This window comes from Cetorhinus maximus, chromosome 9, assembly GCF_964194155.1.
Source record: "Cetorhinus maximus chromosome 9, sCetMax3.hap1.1, whole genome shotgun sequence".
In the NCBI taxonomy this organism is placed as follows: domain Eukaryota; kingdom Metazoa; phylum Chordata; class Chondrichthyes; order Lamniformes; family Cetorhinidae; genus Cetorhinus; species Cetorhinus maximus.
This window is the reverse complement of record NC_135887.1, coordinates 55783140-55807827: the sequence shown is the minus strand read 5'-3', so window position 1 is coordinate 55807827 and position 24688 is coordinate 55783140.

Here is a 24688-nt window from a genome sequence, read left to right as displayed (position 1 = left end):
TGTACCAGCACACTGTGTCTAACTGTACCAGCACACTGTGACAATCTCTACCAGAACACTGCGACTATCTTTAGCAGCACACTGTTTCTATCTGAACCAGCATACTGTGACTATCTGTACCAGCACAATGTGACTATCTGTACCAGCACACTGTGTCTATCTGTACCAGCACGCTGTGTCTATCTGTACCAGCACACTGTGACTATCTATACCAGCACACTTTGACTATCTGTAACTGAAAACTGTGACCATATGTACCAGCACACAGTGTCTATCTGTACCAGCGCACTGTGACTATCTGTACCAGCACACTGTGTCTATCTGTATCAGCACACTGTGATTATCTGTACCAGCACACTTTGTCTATCAGTACCAGCACACTGTGACCATCTGTACCAGCACACTGTGTCTATCTGTACCAGCACACTGTGTCTATCTCAACCAGCACACAGTGACTATCTGAACCAGCCCACTGTGTCTATCTGCACCAGCACACTGTGTCTATCTGTACCAGCACACTGTGACTATCTGTACCAGCACACTGTGACTATCTGTACCAGCACTCTGTGACATCTGTACCTGCACACTGTGACCATCTGAACCAGCACTCAGTGTCTATCTGTACGAGCACACTGTGACTACCTGTACCAGCACAATATGTCTTACTCTACCAGCACACTGTGTCTATCTGTACCAGCACACTTTGTCTATCTGTTCCAGCACACTGTAACCATATGTACCAGCACACTGTGTCTATCTGTACCAGCACACTGTGTCTATTTCTACCAGCACAATGTGACTATCTGTACCAGCACACTGTAACTATGTGTACCAGCACACAGTGACTATCTGTACCAGCGCACTGTGTCTATCTGTACCAGCACACTGTGACCATCTGTTCCAGCACACTGCGTCTATCTGTACCAGCACACTGTGACTTTCAGTACAATCACACTGTGACTATCTTACCAGCACAGTGCGACTCACTGTACCAGCACACTGTGTCTATCTGTACCAGCACACTGTAACTATCTGTTCCAGCTCACTGTGACTAACTGTACCAGAGCACTGTCACTATCGGTACCAGCACTCTGTGACTATCTGTACCATGACGCTGTGACCATATGTACCAGCACACTGTGTCTATCTGTGCCAGCACACTGTGTTTATCTGTACCAGCACACTGTGACTATCTGTACCAGCACACTATGTCTATCTGTACCAGCACACTGTGTCTATCTGTGCTAGCACACTGTGACTATCTGTACAAGCACACTGTGACTATCTGTACCAGCACACTGTGACTATCTGTACCAGCAAACTGTGACCATCTGTACCAGCAAACTGTGACTATCTGTACCAGCACACCATGCCCATATGTACCAGCTCACTGTGACTATCTGTACCAGCACACTGTGACTATTTGTACCAGCACACTGTGATTATCTGTACCTGCAACTGTGACTATCTGTACCAGCACACTGTGTCTAACTGTACCAGCAGACTGTTACTATCTGTACCAGAACACTGTGACTATCTTTAGCAACACATTGTTTCTATCTGTACCAGCATACTGTGACTATCTGTACCAGCACAATGTGACTATCTGTACCAGCACAATGTGACTATCTGTACCCTCACGCTGTGTCTATCTGTACCAGCACACTGTGACTATCTATACCAGCACACTGTGACTATCTGTACCTGAACACTGTGACCATCTGTACCAGCACACAGTGTCTAGCTGTACCAGCACACTGTGACTATCTGTACCAGCACACTGTGACTATCTGTACCAGCACACAGTAACTATCTGTACCAGCCCACTGTGTCTATCTGTACCAGCACACTGTGACCATCTGTACCAGCACACTGTTTATATCTGTACCAGCACACTGTAACTATCTGTACCAGCACACTGTGACTATCTGTACCAGAGCACTGTGACTATCGGACCAGCACTCTGTGACTATCTGTACCAGCACGCTGTGACCATCTGTACCAGCACACTGTGTCCATCTGTACCAGCACACTGTGTTTATCTGTACCAGCACACTGTGACTATCTGTACCAGCACACTATGTCTATCTGTACGAGCACACTGTGTCTATCTGTACTAGCACACTGTGACTATCTGTACCAGCACAATGTGACTATCTGTACCAGCAAACTGTGACCATCTGTACCAGCAAACTGTGACTATCTGTACCAGCACACCTTGCCCTTATGTCCCCGCTCACTGTGACTATCTATACCAGCACACTCTGACTATTTGTACAATCACACAGTGACTATTTGTACCAGCAAATGTGACTATCTGTACCAGCACACTGTGTCTAACTGTACCAGCACACTGTGACAATCTGTACCAGAACACTGTGACTATCTTTAAAAGAACACTGTATCTATCTCTACCAACATACTGTGACTATCTGTACCAGCACAATGTGACTATCTGTACCAGCACACTCTGTCTATCTGTACCAGCACGCTGTGTCTATCTGTACCAGCACACTGTGACTATCTATACCAGCACACTGTGACTATCTGTACCTGGAAACTGTGACCATCTGTACCAGCACACAGTGTATCTCTGTACCAGCGCACTGTGACTATCTGTACCAGCACACTGTGTCTATCTGTATCAGCACACTGTGATTATCTGTACCAGCACACTTTGTCTATCTGTACCTGCACACTGTGACCATCTGTACCAGCACACTGTGTCTATCTGTACCAGCACACTGTGTCTATCTCTACCAGCACACTGTGACTATCTGTACCAGCACACTGTGAATATCTTTACCAGCACACAGTGACTATCTCTACCAGCCCACTGTGTCTTTCTGTACCAGCACACTGTGACCATCTGTACCAGCACACTGTGTCTATCTGTACCAGCACACTTTGACTATCAGTACCAGCACACTGTGTCTATCTGTACCAGCACAGTGTGACTCTCTGTACCAGCAAACTGTGTCTATCTGTACCAGCACAAAGTGTCTATCTGTACCAGCACACTGTGTTTATATGTACCTGCACACTGTTACTATCTGTACTAGAACACTGTGTCTATCTGTACCAGCACACTGTGTCAATCTGTACCAGCACACTGTGTCTATCTGTACCAGCACACTGTGACTATCAGTACCAGCACATTGTGACTATTTGTACCAGCACACTGTGACTATCTGTACCAGCACACTGTGACCATCTGTACCAGCACACTGTGACTGTCTGTACCAGCACACGCTGCCCATATGTACAAGCTCACTGTGACCATCTGTACCTGCACACTGTGTCTATCTGTATCAGAACACTGTGACTATCTGTACCAATACACTGTGACTATCTGTACCAGCAACTGTGACTATCTGTAACAGCACACTGTGTCTATCTGTACCAGCACACTGTGACTATCTGTACCCGCACACTGTGTCTATCGGTACCAGCAACTGTGACTATCTGTAACAGCACACTGTGACTCTCTGTACCAGCACACTGTGTCTATCTGTACCAGCAACTGTGACTATCTGTAGCAGCACACTGTATCTATCTGTACCAGCTTACTGTGACTATCTGTACCAGCACAATGTGACTATTTGCAGCAGCACGCTGTGTCTATCTGTACCAGCATGCTGTGTCTATCTGTACCAGCAAACTGTTACAATCTGTACCAGCACACTGTGACTATCTGTACCAACACACTGTAACTGTCTGTACCAGAACACAGTGACTATCTGTACCAGCACATTTTGTCTATCTGTACCAGCACACTGTAACTATCTGTACCAGCACACGGTGACTTTCTGTACCAGCACAGTGTGAATCTCTGTACCAGCACACTGTGTCTATCTGTACCAGCACACTCTAACTATCTGTACCAGCGCACTGTGACTATCTGTACCAGCGCACTGTGACTATCGGTAGCAGCACTCATTGACTATCTGTACCAGCACACTGTGACCATTTGTACCAGCACACTGTGTCTATCTGTACCAGCACACTGTGTTTATCTGTACCAGCACACTGTGACCATCTGTACCAGCACACTGTGACTATTAGTACCAGCACACTGTGACTATCGGTTCCTGCACACAGTGACTATTTGTACCAGTACACTGTGAATATCTGTACCAGCACACTGTGGCTTTCTTTACCAGCACACTGTGACCATCAGTACCTGCACACTGTGACCATCTGTACCAGCACACGGTGACTATCTGTACCAGCACACTGTGACTATCTGTACCAGCACACTGTGAATATCGTACCAGCACACTGTGACTATTTTTACCAGCACACTGTGACCATCTGTTCCAACACACGGTGACCATCTGTACCAGCACACTGTGTCTATCTGTACCAGCACACTGTGACCATCTGTACCAGCACACTGTGTCTATCTGTACCAGCACACTGTGTCTACTCTACCAGCAAACTGTGACTATCTGTACCAGCACACTGTGACTATCTGTACCAGCACACAGTGACTATCTGTACCAGCCCACTGTGTCTATCTGTACCAGCACACTGTGACCATCTGTACCAGCACACTGTGTAAATCTTTACCAGCACACTGTAACTATCTGTAGCAGCACACTGTGACTATCTGTACCAGAGCACTGTGACTATCGGTACCAGCACTCTGTGACTATCTGTACCAGCACACTATGTCTATCTGTACCAGCACACTGTGTCTATCTGTACTAGCACACTGTGACTATCTGTACCAGCACACTGTGACTATCTGTACCAGCAAACTGTGACCATCTGTACCAGCAAACTGTGACTATCTGTACCAGCACACCTTGACCTTATGTACCAGCTCACTGTGACTCTCTGTACCAGCACACTGTGACTATTTGTACCAGCACACTGTGACTATTTGTACCAGCACACTGTGCCTATCTGTACAAGCAAATGTGACTATCTGTACCAGCACACTGTATCTAACTGTACCAGCACACTGTGACTATCTGTACCAGAACATTGTGACAATCTTTAGCAGCACACTGTTTCTATCTGTACCAGCATACTGTGACTATCTGTACCTGCACAATGTGACTATCTGTACCAGCACACTGTGTCTATCTGTACCAGCATGCTGTGTCAATCTGTACCAGCACACTGTGACTATCTATACCAGCACACTGTGGCTATCTGTACCAGCGCACTGTGACTATCTGTACCAGCACACTGTGTCTATCTGTATCAGCACACTGTGATTATCTGTACCAACACACTGTTATATCTGTACCAGCACACAGTGACTATCTGTACCAGCCCACTGTGTCTATCTGAACCAGCACACTGTGACCGTCTGTACCATAACACTCTTTCTATGTGTACCAGCACACTTTGACTATCAGTACCAGCACAATGTGACTATCTGTACCAGCACAGTGTGACTCTCTGTACCAGCAAACTGTGTCTATCTGTACCAGCACAATGTAACAATCTCTACCAGCACACTGAGACTATCTGCACGAGCGCACTGTGACTATTGGTACCAGCACTCTGTGACTATCTGTCCCAGCACGCTGTGACCATCTGTACCAGCACACAGTGTCTATCTGTACCAGCACACTGTGTTTATATGTACCAGCAAACTGTGACTATCTGTATCAGAACACTGTCTCTATCTGTAGCAGCACACTGTGTCTATCTGTACAAGCGCACTGTGTCTATCTGTACCAGCACACTGTGACTATCAGTACCAGCACATTGTGACTATTTGTACCAGCACACTGTGACTATCTGTACCAGCACACTGTGACCATCTGTACCAGCACACTGTGACTGTCTGTACCAGCACACCTTGCCCATATGTACCAGCTCACTGTGACCATCTGTACCTGCACACTGTGTCTATCTGTACCAATACACTGTGACTATCTGTACCAGCAACTGTGACTATCTGTAACAGCACACTGTGACTATCTGTACCAGCACACTGTGACTATCTGTACCCGCACACTGTGTCTATCTGTACCAGCGCACTGTGTCTATCTGTACCAGCACACTGTGACTATCAGTACCAGCACATTGTGACTATCTGTACCAGCACACTGTGACTATCTGTACCAGCACACTGTGACTATCTGTACCAGCACACTGTGAATATCTTTACCAGCACACAGTGACTATCTCTACCAGCCCACTGTGTCTTTCTGTACCAGCACACTGTGACCATCTGTACCAGCACACTGTGTCTATCTGTACCAGCACACTTTGACTATCAGTACCAGCACACTGTGTCTATCTGTACCAGCACAGTGTGACTCTCTGTACCAGCAAACTGTGTCTATCTGTACCAGCACAAAGTGTCTATCTGTACCAGCACACTGTGTTTATATGTACCTGCACACTGTTACTATCTGTACTAGAACACTGTGTCTATCTGTACCAGCACACTGTGTCAATCTGTACCAGCACACTGTGTCTATCTGTACCAGCACACTGTGACTATCAGTACCAGCACATTGTGACTATTTGTACCAGCACACTGTGACTATCTGTACCAGCACACTGTGACCATCTGTACCAGCACACTGTGACTGTCTGTACCAGCACACGCTGCCCATATGTACAAGCTCACTGTGACCATCTGTACCTGCACACTGTGTCTATCTGTATCAGAACACTGTGACTATCTGTACCAATACACTGTGACTATCTGTACCAGCAACTGTGACTATCTGTAACAGCACACTGTGTCTATCTGTACCAGCACACTGTGACTATCTGTACCCGCACACTGTGTCTATCGGTACCAGCAACTGTGACTCTCTGTAACAGCACACTGTGACTCTCTGTACCAGCACACTGTGTCTATCTGTACCAGCAACTGTGACTATCTGTAGCAGCACACTGTATCTATCTGTACCAGCTTACTGTGACTATCTGTACCAGCACAATGTGACTATTTGCAGCAGCACGCTGTGTCTATCTGTACCAGCATGCTGTGTCTATCTGTACCAGCAAACTGTTACAATCTGTACCAGCACACTGTGACTATCTGTACCAACACACTGTAACTGTCTGTACCAGAACACAGTGACTATCTGTACCAGCACATTTTGTCTATCTGTACCAGCACACTGTAACTATCTGTACCAGCACACGGTGACTTTCTGTACCAGCACAGTGTGAATCTCTGTACCAGCACACTGTGTCTATCTGTACCAGCACACTCTAACTATCTGTACCAGCGCACTGTGACTATCTGTACCAGCGCACTGTGACTATCGGTAGCAGCACTCATTGACTATCTGTACCAGCACACTGTGACCATTTGTACCAGCACACTGTGTCTATCTGTACCAGCACACTGTGTTTATCTGTACCAGCACACTGTGACCATCTGTACCAGCACACTGTGACTATTAGTACCAGCACACTGTGACTATCGGTTCCTGCACACAGTGACTATTTGTACCAGTACACTGTGAATATCTGTACCAGCACACTGTGGCTTTCTTTACCAGCACACTGTGACCATCAGTACCTGCACACTGTGACCATCTGTACCAGCACACGGTGACTATCTGTACCAGCACACTGTGACTATCTGTACCAGCACACTGTGAATATCGTACCAGCACACTGTGACTATTTTTACCAGCACACTGTGACCATCTGTTCCAACACACGGTGACCATCTGTACCAGCACACTGTGTCTATCTGTACCAGCACACTGTGACCATCTGTACCAGCACACTGTGTCTATCTGTACCAGCACACTGTGTCTACTCTACCAGCAAACTGTGACTATCTGTACCAGCACACTGTGACTATCTGTACCAGCACACAGTGACTATCTGTACCAGCCCACTGTGTCTATCTGTACCAGCACACTGTGACCATCTGTACCAGCACACTGTGTAAATCTTTACCAGCACACTGTAACTATCTGTAGCAGCACACTGTGACTATCTGTACCAGAGCACTGTGACTATCGGTACCAGCACTCTGTGACTATCTGTACCAGCACACTATGTCTATCTGTACCAGCACACTGTGTCTATCTGTACTAGCACACTGTGACTATCTGTACCAGCACACTGTGACTATCTGTACCAGCAAACTGTGACCATCTGTACCAGCAAACTGTGACTATCTGTACCAGCACACCTTGACCTTATGTACCAGCTCACTGTGACTCTCTGTACCAGCACACTGTGACTATTTGTACCAGCACACTGTGACTATTTGTACCAGCACACTGTGCCTATCTGTACAAGCAAATGTGACTATCTGTACCAGCACACTGTATCTAACTGTACCAGCACACTGTGACTATCTGTACCAGAACATTGTGACAATCTTTAGCAGCACACTGTTTCTATCTGTACCAGCATACTGTGACTATCTGTACCTGCACAATGTGACTATCTGTACCAGCACACTGTGTCTATCTGTACCAGCATGCTGTGTCAATCTGTACCAGCACACTGTGACTATCTATACCAGCACACTGTGGCTATCTGTACCAGCGCACTGTGACTATCTGTACCAGCACACTGTGTCTATCTGTATCAGCACACTGTGATTATCTGTACCAACACACTGTTATATCTGTACCAGCACACAGTGACTATCTGTACCAGCCCACTGTGTCTATCTGAACCAGCACACTGTGACCGTCTGTACCATAACACTCTTTCTATGTGTACCAGCACACTTTGACTATCAGTACCAGCACAATGTGACTATCTGTACCAGCACAGTGTGACTCTCTGTACCAGCAAACTGTGTCTATCTGTACCAGCACAATGTAACAATCTCTACCAGCACACTGAGACTATCTGCACGAGCGCACTGTGACTATTGGTACCAGCACTCTGTGACTATCTGTCCCAGCACGCTGTGACCATCTGTACCAGCACACAGTGTCTATCTGTACCAGCACACTGTGTTTATATGTACCAGCAAACTGTGACTATCTGTATCAGAACACTGTCTCTATCTGTAGCAGCACACTGTGTCTATCTGTACAAGCGCACTGTGTCTATCTGTACCAGCACACTGTGACTATCAGTACCAGCACATTGTGACTATTTGTACCAGCACACTGTGACTATCTGTACCAGCACACTGTGACCATCTGTACCAGCACACTGTGACTGTCTGTACCAGCACACCTTGCCCATATGTACCAGCTCACTGTGACCATCTGTACCTGCACACTGTGTCTATCTGTACCAATACACTGTGACTATCTGTACCAGCAACTGTGACTATCTGTAACAGCACACTGTGACTATCTGTACCAGCACACTGTGACTATCTGTACCCGCACACTGTGTCTATCTGTACCAGCGCACTGTGTCTATCTGTACCAGCACACTGTGACTATCAGTACCAGCACATTGTGACTATCTGTACCAGCACACTGTGACTATCTGTACCAGCACACTGTGACCATCTGTACCAGCACACTGTGAATGTCTGTACCAGCACACCTTGCCCATATGTACTAGCTCACTGTGACCATCAGTACCTGCACACTGTGTCTACCTGTACCAGCACACTGTGACTATCTGTACCAATACACTGTGACTATCTGTACCAGCAACTGTGACTATCTTTAACAGCACACTGTGTCTATCTGTAGCAGCACACTGTATCTATCTGTACCAGCTTATTGTGACTATCTGTACCAGCACAATGTGACTATCAGCACCAGCAATCTGTGTCTATCTGTACCAGAATGCTGTTTCTCTATCTGTACCAGCAAACTGTTACTATCTTTACCAGCACACTGTGACTATCTTTAACAACACACTGTGACTATATGTGCCAGCACACAGTGACTATCTGTACCAGCAAACTGTGTCTATCTGTAGCAGCACACTGTGACCATCTGTCCCAGCACACTGTGACTATCTGTACCAGCACACTTTGTCCATCTGTACCAGCACACTGTGTCTATCTGTACCAGCACACTGTGTCTATCTGTACCAGCAGACTGTGACTATATGTACCAGCACACTGTGTCTATCTGTACCAGCACACTGTGTCTATCTGTACCAGCACACTGTGACTATATGTACCAGCACACTGTGTCTATCTGTACCAGCACACTGTGTCTATCTGTACCAGCACACTGTGTCTATCTGTACCAGCACACTTTGACCATCTGTACCAGCACACTGTGTCTATCTGTACCAGCACACTTTGACCATCTGTACCAGCACACTGTGTCTATCTGTACCAGCACACTTTGACCATCTGTACCAGGACACTGTGACTATCTGTAGCAGCACACTGTATCTATCTGAACCAGCTTACTGTGACTCTCTGTACCAGCACAATGCGACTATCTGTACCAGCACGCTGTGTCTATCTGTACCAGCATGCTGTGTCTGTCTGTACCAGCACACTGTTACTATCTGTACCAGCACACTGTGACTATCTGTACCAACACACTGTGACTATCTGTACCAGCACACAGTGACTATCTGTACCAGCACACTGTGTCTATCTGTAGCAACACACTGTGACCATCTGTACCAGCATACTGTAACTATCTGTACCAGCGCACTGTGACTATCTGTACGAGCACACTGTATCTATCTGTACCAGCACAATTTGACTATCAGTACCAGCACACTGTGACTATCTGTACCAGCACAGTGTGAATCTCTGTACCAGCACACTGTGTCTATCTGTACCAGCACACTCTAACTATCTGTACCAGCGCACTGTGACGATCTGTACCAGCGCACTGTGACTATCGGTAGCAGCACTCATTGACTATCTGTACCAGCACACTGTGACCATTTGTACCAGCACACTGTGTCTATCTGTACCAGCACACTGTGTTTATCTGTACCAGCACACTGTGACCATCTGTACCAGCACACTGTGACTATTAGTACCAGCACACTGTGACTATCGGTTCCTGCACACAGTGACTATTTGTACCAGTACACTGTGAATATCTGTACCAGCACACTGTGGCTTTCTTTACCAGCACACTGTGACCATCAGTACCTGCACACTGTGACCATCTGTACCAGCACACGGTGACTATCTGTACCAGCACACTGTGACTATCTGTACCAGCACACTGTGAATATCGTACCAGCACACTGTGACTATTTTTACCAGCACACTGTGACCATCTGTTCCAACACACGGTGACCATCTGTACCAGCACACTGTGTCTATCTGTACCAGCACACTGTGACCATCTGTACCAGCACACTGTGTCTATCTGTACCAGCACACTGTGTCTACTCTACCAGCAAACTGTGACTATCTGTACCAGCACACTGTGACTATCTGTACCAGCACACAGTGACTATCTGTACCAGCCCACTGTGTCTATCTGTACCAGCACACTGTGACCATCTGTACCAGCACACTGTGTAAATCTTTACCAGCACACTGTAACTATCTGTAGCAGCACACTGTGACTATCTGTACCAGAGCACTGTGACTATCGGTACCAGCACTCTGTGACTATCTGTACCAGCACACTATGTCTATCTGTACCAGCACACTGTGTCTATCTGTACTAGCACACTGTGACTATCTGTACCAGCACACTGTGACTATCTGTACCAGCAAACTGTGACCATCTGTACCAGCAAACTGTGACTATCTGTACCAGCACACCTTGACCTTATGTACCAGCTCACTGTGACTCTCTGTACCAGCACACTGTGACTATTTGTACCAGCACACTGTGACTATTTGTACCAGCACACTGTGCCTATCTGTACAAGCAAATGTGACTATCTGTACCAGCACACTGTATCTAACTGTACCAGCACACTGTGACTATCTGTACCAGAACACTGTGACAATCTTTAGCAGCACACTGTTTCTATCTGTACCAGCATACTGTGACTATCTGTACCTGCACAATGTGACTATCTGTACCAGCACACTGTGTCTATCTGTACCAGCATGCTGTGTCAATCTGTACCAGCACACTGTGACTATCTATACCAGCACACTGTGGCTATCTGTACCAGCGCACTGTGACTATCTGTACCAGCACACTGTGTCTATCTGTATCAGCACACTGTGATTATCTGTACCAGCACACTGTTATATCTGTACCAGCACACAGTGACTATCTGTACCAGCCCACTGTGTCTATCTGAACCAGCACACTGTGACCGTCTGTACCATAACACTCTTTCTATGTGTACCAGCACACTTTGACTATCAGTACCAGCACAATGTGACTATCTGTACCAGCACAGTGTGACTCTCTGTACCAGCAAACTGTGTCTATCTGTACCAGCACAATGTAACAATCTCTACCAGCACACTGAGACTATCTGCACGAGCGCACTGTGACTATTGGTACCAGCACTCTGTGACTATCTGTCCCAGCACGCTGTGACCATCTGTACCAGCACACAGTGTCTATCTGTACCAGCACACTGTGTTTATATGTACCAGCAAACTGTGACTATCTGTATCAGAACACTGTCTCTATCTGTAGCAGCACACTGTGTCTATCTGTACAAGCGCACTGTGTCTATCTGTACCAGCACACTGTGACTATCAGTACCAGCACATTGTGACTATTTGTACCAGCACACTGTGACTATCTGTACCAGCACACTGTGACCATCTGTACCAGCACACTGTGACTGTCTGTACCAGCACACCTTGCCCATATGTACCAGCTCACTGTGACCATCTGTACCTGCACACTGTGTCTATCTGTACCAATACACTGTGACTATCTGTACCAGCAACTGTGACTATCTGTAACAGCACACTGTGACTATCTGTACCAGCACACTGTGACTATCTGTACCCGCACACTGTGTCTATCTGTACCAGCGCACTGTGTCTATCTGTACCAGCACACTGTGACTATCAGTACCAGCACATTGTGACTATCTGTACCAGCACACTGTGACTATCTGTACCAGCACACTGTGACCATCTGTACCAGCACACTGTGAATGTCTGTACCAGCACACCTTGCCCATATGTACTAGCTCACTGTGACCATCAGTACCTGCACACTGTGTCTACCTGTACCAGCACACTGTGACTATCTGTACCAATACACTGTGACTATCTGTACCAGCAACTGTGACTATCTTTAACAGCACACTGTGTCTATCTGTAGCAGCACACTGTATCTATCTGTACCAGCTTATTGTGACTATCTGTACCAGCACAATGTGACTATCAGCACCAGCAATCTGTGTCTATCTGTACCAGAATGCTGTTTCTCTATCTGTACCAGCAAATTGTTACTATCTTTACCAGCACACTGTGACTATCTTTAACAACACACTGTGACTATATGTGCCAGCACACAGTGACTATCTGTACCAGCAAACTGTGTCTATCTGTAGCAGCACACTGTGACCATCTGTCCCAGCACACTGTGACTATCTCTACCAGCACACTTTGTCCATCTGTACCAGCACACTGTGTCTATCTGTACCAGCACACTGTGTCTATCTGTACCAGCACACTGTGACTATATGTACCAGCACACTGTGTCTATCTGTACCAGCACACTGTGTCTATCTGTACCAGCACACTGTGACTATATGTACCAGCACACTGTGTCTATCTGTACCAGCACACTGTGTTTATCTGTACCAGCACACTGTGTCTATCTGTACCAGCACACTTTGACCATCTGTACCAGCACACTGTGTCTATCTGTACCAGCACACTTTGACCATCTGTACCAGCACACTGTGTCTATCTGTACCAGCACACTTTGACCATCTGTACCAGCACACTGTGACTATCTGTAGCAGCACACTGTATCTATCTGAACCAGCTTACTGTGACTCTCTGTACCAGCACAATGCGACTATCTGTACCAGCACGCTGTGTCTATCTGTACCAGCATGCTGTGTCTATCTGTACCAGCACACTGTTACTATCTGTACCAGCACACTGTGACTATCTGTACCAACACACTGTGACTATCTGTACCAGCACACAGTGACTATCTGTACCAGCACACTGTGTCTATCTGTAGCAACACACTGTGACCATCTGTACCAGCATACTGTAACTATCTGTACCAGCGCACTGTGACTATCTGTACGAGCACACTGTATCTATCTGTACCAGCACAATTTGACTATCAGTACCAGCACACTGTGACTATCTGTACCAGCACAGTGTGAATCTCTGTACCAGCACACTGTGTTTATCTGTACCAGCAAACTGTAACTATCTTTAACAGCGCACTGTGACTATCTGTACCAGCGCACTGTGACTATCGCTACCATCACTCATTGACTATCTGTACCAGCACACTGTGTCTATCTGTAACAGCACACTGTGTTTATCTGTACCAGCACACTGTGACCATCTGTACCAGCACACTGTGACTCTTTGTACCAGCACACTGTGACTATCTGTACCAGCACACTGTGACTATCTGTACCAGCACACTGTGACTTTCTTTACCAGCACACTGTGTCTATCTGTACCAGCATGCTGTGTCTATCTGTACCAGCAAACTGTTACTATCTGTAGCAGCACACTGTGACTATCTGTACCAACACACTGTGACTATCTGTACCAGCACACAGTGACTATCTGTACCAGCACACTGTGTCTATCTGTAGCAGCACACTGTAACTATCTGTACCAGCGCACTGTGACTATCTGTACGAGCACACTGTGTCTTTCTGTACAAGCACAATGTGACTATCAGTACCAGCACACTGTGACTAGTTGTACCAGAACAGTGTGAAACTCTGTACCAGCACACTGTGTCTATCTGTACCAGCACACTTTGACTATCTGTACCAGAGCACTGTGACTATCTGTACCAGCACACAGTGACTATCTGTACCAGCACACTGTGTCTATCTGTAGCAGCACACTGTGTCTATCTGTACCAGCACACTGTGACTATATGTACCAGCACACTGTGTCTATCTGTACCAGCACACTGTGACTATCTTTAGCAGCAGACTGTTTCTATCTGTACCAGCACACTGTGACTATCTGTACCAGCACACTGTGACTATCGGCACCAGCACTCATTGACTATCTGTACCAGCACACTGTGACCATCTGTACCAGCACACTGTGTCTATCTGTACCAGCACACTGTGTTTATCTGTACCAGCACACTGTGACCATCTGTACCAGCACACTTTGACTATTAGTACCAGCACACTGTGACTATCTGTACCTGCACACAGTGACTATTTGTACCAGTACACTGTGAATATCTGTACCAGCACACTGTGGCTTTCTTTACCAGCACACTGTGACCATCAGTACCTGCACACTGTGACCATCTGTACCAGCACACGGTGACTATCTGTACCAGCACACTGTGACTATCTGTACCAGCACACTGTGAATATCGTACCAGCACACTGTGACTATTTTTACCAGCACACTGTGACCATCTGTTCCAACACACGGTGACCATCTGTACCAGCACACTGTGTCTATCTGTACCAGCACACTGTGACCATCTGTACCAGCACACTGTGTCTATCTGTACCAGCACACTGTGTCTACTCTACCAGCAAACTGTGACTATCTGTACCAGCACACTGTGACTATCTGTACCAGCACACAGTGACTATCTGTACCAGCCCACTGTGTCTATCTGTACCAGCACACTGTGACCATCTGTACCAGGACACTGTGTATATCTTTACCAGCACACTGTAACTATCTGTAGCAGCACACTGTGACTATCTGTACCAGAGCACTGTGACTATCGGTACCAGCACTCTGTGACTATCTGTACCAGCACAATATGTCTATCTGTACCAGCACACTGTGTCTATCTGTACTAGCACACTGTGACTATCTGTACCAGCACACTGTGACTATCTGTACCAGCAAACTGTGACCATCTGTACCAGCAAACTGTGACTATCTGTACCAGCACACCTTGACCTTATGTACCAGCTCACTGTGACTCTCTGTACCAGCACACTTTGACTATTTGTACCAGCACACTGTGACTATTTGTACCAGCACACTGTGCCTATCTGTACAAGCAAATGTGACTATCTGTACCAGCACACTGTATCTAACTGTACCAGCACACTGTGACTATCTGTACCAGAACACTGTGACAATCTTTAGCAGCACACTGTTTCTATCTGTACCAGCATACTGTGACTATCTGTACCTGCACAATGTGACTATCTGTACCAGCACACTGTGTCTATCTGTACCAGCATGCTGTGTCAATCTGTACCAGCACACTGTGACTATCTATACCAGCACACTGTGGCTATCTGTACCAGCGCACTGTGACTATCTGTACCAGCACACTGTGTCTATCTGTATCAGCACACTGTGATTATCTGTACCAGCACACTGTTATATCTGTACCAGCACACAGTGACTATCTGTACCAGCCCACTGTGTTTATCTGAACCAGCACACTGTGACCGTCTGTACCATAACACTCTTTCTATGTGTACCAGCACACTTTGACTATCAGTACCAGCACACTGTGACTATCTGTACCAGCACAGTGTGACTCTCTGTACCAGCAAACTGTGTCTATCTGTTCCAGCACAATGTAACAATCTCTACCAGCACACTGAGACGATCTGTACCAGCGCACTGTGAGTATCGGTACCAGCACTCTGTGACTATCTGTACCAGCACGCTGTGACCATCTGTACCAGCACACAGTGTCTATCTGTACCAGCACACTGTGTTTATATGTACCAGCAAACTGTGACTATCTGTAAACGAACACTGTCTCTATCTGTACCAGCACACTGTGTCTATCTGTACCAGCACACTGTGTCTATCTGTACCAGCACACTGTGACTATCAGTACCAGCAGATTGTGACTATTTGTACCAGCACACTGTGACTATCTGTACTAGCACACTGTGACCATCTGTACCAGCACACTGTGACTGTCTGTACCAGCACACCTTGCCCATATGTACCAGCTCACTGTGACCATCTGTACCTGCACACTCTGTCTATCTGTACCAGCACACTGTGACTATCTGTACCAATACACTGTGTCTATCTGTACCAGCAACTGTGAATATCTGTACCAGCACAGTGTGTCTACCTGTACCAGCACAATCAGACTATCTGTAGCAGCAAACTGCTTCTTTCTGTACCTGCATAATGTGACTATCTGTACCAGCACAATGTGACTATCTGTACCAGCACACTGTGTCTATCTGTACCAGCACATTGTGTCTATCTGTACCAGCACACTGTCACTATCTGTACAAGCACACTGTGACTATATGTACCAGCACACTGTGACCATCTGAACCAGCACACAGTGTCTATCTGTTCCAGTGCACAGTGACTATCTGTACCAGCGCACTGTGACTCTCTGTTCCAGCGCACTGTTACTGTCTGTACCAGCACACTGTGTCTATCTGTACCAGCACACTGTGACCATCTGTACCAGCACACTGTGTCTATCTGTAACAGCGCACTGAGTCTATCAGTACCAGCACACTGTGACTATCTGTACCAGCACACTGTGTCATTCTGTACCAGCATACTGTGACTAACTGCACCAGCACACTGTGTCTATCTTTACCAGCACACTGTGACTATCTGTACCAGCACACTGTGAATATCTGTACCAGCCCACTGTGACAATCTGTACCAGCACACTGTGACTATCTGTACCAGCACACTGTGTCTATCTGTACCAGCACACAGTGATTATCTGTACCAGCACTCTGTGACTATCTGTAGCAGCACACTGTGACAATCTGTACCGGCACACTGTGACTATCTGTACCAGCGCACTTTGACCATCTGTACCAGCACACTGTGTCTATCTGTACCAGCACACTGTGTCTATCTGTACCAGCACACTGTGACTATATGCACCAGCACACTGTGTCTATCTGTACCAGCACACTGTGACTATCTTTAGCAGCAGACTGTTTCTATCTGTACCAGCACACTGTGACTATCTGTACCAGCACTCTGTGACTATTTGTACCAGCACGCTGAGAATATCTGTACCAGCACACTGTGACTATCTGTACGAGCACACTGTGTCTTTCTGTACCAGCACAATGTGACTATCAGTACCAGCACACTGTGACTATCTGTACAAGCACAGTGTGAATCTCTGTACCAGCACACTCTAACTATCTTTACCAGCGCAGTGTGACTATCTGTACCAGCGCACTTTGACTATCGGTACCAGCACTCATTGACTATCTGTTCCAGCATACTGTGACTATCTGTACCAGCACACTGTGTCTATCTGTACCAGCACGCTGTGTCTATCTGTACCAGCACACTGTGAATATCTGTACCAGCACACTGTGAATATCTGTACCAGCACACTGTGACCATCTGTACCAGCACACTGTGAATATCTGTACCAGCGCACTGTGACCATCTGTACCAGCATACTGTGACTATCTGCACCAGCAAACTGTGACTATCTGTACCAGCACACAGTGTTTCTCTGTACCAGCACATTGTGACTATCTGTACCAGCACACTTTGTCCATCTGTAACAGCACACTGTAAACATCTGTACCAGCACATTGTGTCTATCTGTACCAGCACACTGGGTCTATCTCTACCAGCACGCTGTGACTATCTCTACCAGCACACTGTGACTATCTGTACCAGCACACAGTGACTATCTGTACCAGCACAATGTGTCTATCTGTACCAGCACACTGTGACAATCTGTACCAGCACACTGTGTCTATCTGTACCAGCACTCTGTGACTATCAGTACCAGCACACTGTGACTATCTGTAACAGCACAGTGTGACTCTCTGTACCAGCACACTGTGTCTATCTGAAACACCGCACTGTGACTATCTGTACCAGAAGTCTGTGACCATCTGTACCAGCACACTGTGACCATCTGGACCAGCACACTGTGACCATCAATACCTGCACACTGTGACTATCTGTACCAGCACACTGTGACTATTTGTACCAGCACACGGTCACTATATGTTCCCGCACACTGTAACTATCTGCACCAGCACACTGTGAGTATCTGTACCAGTACACTGTGACCATCTGTACCAACAGACAGTGTCTATCTGTACCAGCACACTGTGACTATCTGTACCAGCACACTGTGACTATCATTACCCGCACACTGTGACCATCTCTACCAGCACAATGTGACTATCTGTACCAGGACACGGTGTCTATCAGTATCGGCACACTGTTACCATCCGTACCAGCACAGTGTGACTATCTGTACCAGCACAATGTGTCTATCTGTACCAGCACACTGTGACCATCTGTACCAGCACACTGTGACTATGTGTACCAGCACACTGTGACCATCTGTACCAGCACACTGTGACTATCTGTACAAGCACACCTTGCCAATATGTACCAGGTCACGGTGACCATCTGTACCAGCACACTGCGTTTATCTGTACCCATACACTGTGACCATCTGAACCAGCGCACTGTGACCACCTGCAACAGCACAATGTGACTATCTGTACCAGCACACCTCGCCCATATGTACCAGCTCACTGTGACCATCTTTACCTCCACACTTTGTCTATCTGTACGAGCACACTGTGACTATCTGTACCAGCACACTGTGACTATCTGTACCAGCACACTGTGTCTATCTGTACCAGCAGACTGTGACTATCTGTACCAGCACACTGTGACTATCTGTACCAGCACGCTGTCACTATCTGTACCAGCACACTGTGACTTTCTGTAGCAGCACACTGTGACTATCTGTACCAGCACATTGTGACCATATGTACCAGCACACTGTGACTATCTGTACCATCACACTGTGAATATCAGTACTAGCACACTGTGACTCTCTGTACCAGCACACTGTGTCTATCTGTACCAGCACACTGTGACCATCTGTACCAGCAAACTGTGACTATCTGTACCAGCACACTGTAACTACCTGTACCAGCGCACTGTGACTAACTGTACCCGCAAACTATGACCATCTGTACCAGCACACAGTGTCTAACTGTACCAGCGCACTGTTACTGTCTGTACCAGCACACTGTGTCTATCTGTACAAGCAAACTGTGACCATCTGTACCAGCACACTGTGTCTATCTGTAACAGCACACTGTGTCTATCAGTACCAGCACACTGTGACTATCTGTACCAGAAAACTGTGTCATTCTGTACCAGCACACTGTGACTAACTGCACCAGCACACTGTGTCTATCTTTACCAGCACACTGTGACAATCTGTACCAGCACACTGTGACTAACTGCACCAGCACACTGTTTCTATCTGTACCTGCATAATGTGACTATCTGTACCAGCACAATGTGACTATCTGTACCAGCACACTGTGTCTATCTGTACCAGCACATTGTGTCTATCTGTACCAGCACACTGTCACTATCTGTACCAGCACATTGTGACTATATGTACCAACACACTGTGACCATCTGAACCAGCACACAGTGTCTATCTGTACCAGTGCACAGTGACTATCTGTACCAGCGCACTGTGACTATCTGTACCAGCGCACTGTTACTGTCTGTACCAGCAAACTGTGACTATCTGTACCAGCACACTGTGTCTATCTGTACCAGCACACTTTGACTATCTGTACCAGCGCACTGTGACTATCTGTACCAGCGCACTGTTACTGTCTGTACCAGCAAACTGTGACTATCTGTACCAGCACACTGTGTCTATCTGTACCAGCACACTTTGACCATCTGTACCAGCACACTGTGACTATCTGTAGCAGCACACTGTATCTATCTGTACCAGCATGCTGTGTCTATCTGTACCAGCACACTGTTACTATCTGTACCAGCACACTGTGACTATCTGTACCAGCACACTGTGACTATCTGTACCAGAACAGTGTGAATCTCTGTACCAGCACACTGTTTTTATCTGTACCAGCAAACTGTAACTATCTGTGCCAGCGCACTGTGACTATCTGTACCAGCGCACTGTGACTATCGCTACCAGCACTCATTGACTATCTGTACCAGCACACTGTGTCTACATGTACCAGCACACTGTGTTTATCTGTACCAGCACACTGTGACCATCTGTACCAGCACACTGTGACTATTTGTACCAGCACACTGTGACTATCTGTACCAGCAAACTGTGACTATCTGTACCAGCACACTGTGAATATCTGTACCAGCACACTGTGACTTTCTTTATCAGCATACTGCGACCATCTGTACCAGCACACTGTGACCATCTGTACCAGCACTCTGTGACTATCTGTACCAGCACACTGTGACTATCTGTACCAGCACACTGTGAATATCTGTACCAGCACACTGTGACTATTTTTACCAGCACACTGTGACCATCTGTACCAGCACTCTGTGACCATCTGTACCAGCACACTGTGTCTATCTGTACCAGCACACTGTGACTATCTGTAGCAACACACTGTGACAATCTGTACCGGCACACTGTGACTATCTGTACCAGCACACTTTGACCATCTGTACCAGCACACTGTGTCTATCTGTACCAGGACAATGTTTCTATCTGTACCAGCACACTGTGACTATTTGTACCAGCACACTGTGTCTATCTGTACCAGCACACTGTAACTATCTGCACCAGCACACTGTGAGTAGCTGTACCAGTACACTGTGACCATCTGTACCAACAGACAGTGTCTATCTGTACCAGCAAACTGTGAATATCTGTACCAGCACACTGTGACTATCTGTACCAGCACACTGTGACTATCATTACCCGCACACTGTGACCATCTCTACCAGCACAATGTGACTATCTGTACCAGGACACGGTGTCTATCAGTATCGGCACACTGTTACCATCCGTACCAGCACAGTGTGACTATCTGTACCAGCACAATGTGTCTATCTGTACCAGCACACTGTGACCATCTGTACCAGCACACTGTGACTATGTGTACCAGCACACTGTGACCATCTGTACCAGCACACTGTGACTATCTGTACAAGCACACCTTGCCAATATGTACCAGGTCACGGTGAACATCTGTACCAGCACACTGCGTTTATCTGTACCCGTACACTGTGACCATCTGAACCAGCGCACTGTGACCACCTGCAACAGCACAATGTGACTATCTGTACCAGCACACCTCGCCCATATGTACCAGCTCACTGTGACCATCTTTACCTCCACACTTTGTCTATCTGTACGAGCACACTGTGACTATCTGTACCAGCACACTGTGACTATCTGTACCAGCACACTGTGTCTATCTGTACCAGCAGACTGTGACTATCTGTACCAGCACACTGTGACTATCTGTCCCAGCACGCTGTCACTATCTGTACCAGCACACTGTGACCTTCTGTAGCAGCACACTGTGACTATCTGTACCAGCACATTGTGACCATATGTACCAGCACACTGTGACTATCTGTACCATCACACTGTGAATATCAGTACTAGCACACTGTGACTCTCTGTACCAGCACACTGTGTCTATCTGTACCAGCACACTGTGACCATCTGTACCAGCAAACTGTGACTATCTGTACCAGCACACTGTAACTACCTGTACCAGCGCACTGTGACTAACTGTACCCGCAAACTATGACCATCTGTACCAGCACACAGTGTCTATCTGTACCAGCACACTGTGTCTATCTGTACAAGCAAACTGTGACCATCTGTACCAGCACACTGTGTCTATCTGTAACAGCACACTGTGTCTATCAGTACCAGCACACTGTGACTATCTGTACCAGAAAACTGTGTCATTCTGTACCAGCACACTGTGACTAACTGCACCAGCACACTGTGTCTATCTTTACCAGCACACTGTGACAATCTGTACCAGCACACTGTGACTTTCTGTAGCAGCACAGTGTGACAATCTGTACCAGCACACTGTGTCTATCTGTACCAGCACACAGTGTCTAACTGTACCAGCACACTGTGACTATCTGTACCAACACATCGTGTCTATCTGTACCAGCACAGTGTGACTACCTGTACCAGCACAATCAGACTATCTGTAGCAGCACACTGTTTCTATCTGTACCTGCATAATGTGACTATCTGTACCAGCACACTGTGACCATCTGTACCAGCACACTGTGTCTATCTGTACCAGCACACTGTGTTTATCTGTACCAGCACACTGTGACCATCTGTACCAGCACACTTTGACTATTAGTACCAGCACACTGTGACTATCTGTACCTGCACACAGTGACTATTTGTACCAGTACACTGTGAATATCTGTACCAGCACACTGTGGCTTTCTTTACCAGCACACTGTGACCATCAGTACCTGCACACTGTGACCATCTGTACCAGCACACGGTGACTATCTGTACCAGCACACTGTGACTATCTGTACCAGCACACTGTGAATATCGTACCAGCACACTGTGACTATTTTTACCAGCACACTGTGACCATCTGTTCCAACACACGGTGACCATCTGTACCAGCACACTGTGTCTATCTGTACCAGCACACTGTGACCATCTGTACCAGCACACTGTGTCTATCTGTACAAGCACACTGTGTCTACTCTACCAGCAAACTTTGACTATCTGTACCAGCACACTGTGACTATCTGTACCAGCACGCAGTGACTATCTGTACCAGCCCACTGTGTCTATCTGTACCAGCACACTGTGACCATCTGTACCAGCACACTGTGTATATCTTTACCAGCACACTGTAACTATCTGTAGCAGCACACTGTGACTATCTGTACCAGAGCACTGTGACTATCGGTACCAGCACTCTGTGACTATCTGTACCAGCACCATATGTCTATCTGTACCAGCACACTGTGTCTATCTGTACTAGCACACTGTGACTATCTGTACCAGCACACTGTGACTATCTGTACCAGCAAACTGTGACCATCTGTACCAGCAAACTGTGACTATCTGTACCAGCACACCTTGACCTTATGTACCAGCTCACTGTGACTCTCTGTACCAGCACACTTTGACTATTTGTACCAGCACACTGTGACTATTTGTACCAGCACACTGTGCCTATCTGTACAAGCAAATGTGACTATCTGTACCAGCACACTGTATCTAACTGTACCAGCACACTGTGACTATCTGTACCAGAACACTGTGACAATCTTTAGCAGCACACTGTTTCTATCTGTACCAGCATACTGTGACTATCTGTACCTGCACAATGTGACTATCTGTACCAGCACACTGTGTCTATCTGTACCAGCATGCTGTGTCAATCTGTACCAGCACACTGTGACTATCTATACCAGCACACTGTGGCTATCTGTACCAGCGCACTGTGACTATCTGTACCAGCACACTGTGTCTATCTGTATCAGCACACTGTGATTATCTGTACCAGCACACTGTTATATCTGTACCAGCACACAGTGACTATCTGTACCAGCCCACTGTGTTTATCTGAACCAGCACACTGTGACCGTCTGTACCATAACACTCTTTCTATGTGTACCAGCACACTTTGACTATCAGTACCAGCACACTGTGACTATCTGTACCAGCACAGTGTGACTCTCTGTACCAGCAAACTGTGTCTATCTGTTCCAGCACAATGTAACAATCTCTACCAGCACACTGAGACGATCTGTACCAGCGCACTGTGAGTATCGGTACCAGCACTCTGTGACTATCTGTACCAGCACGCTGTGACCATCTGTACCAGCACACAGTGTCTATCTGTACCAGCACACTGTGTTTATATGTACCAGCAAACTGTGACTATCTGTAAACGAACACTGTCTCTATCTGTACCAGCACACTGTGTC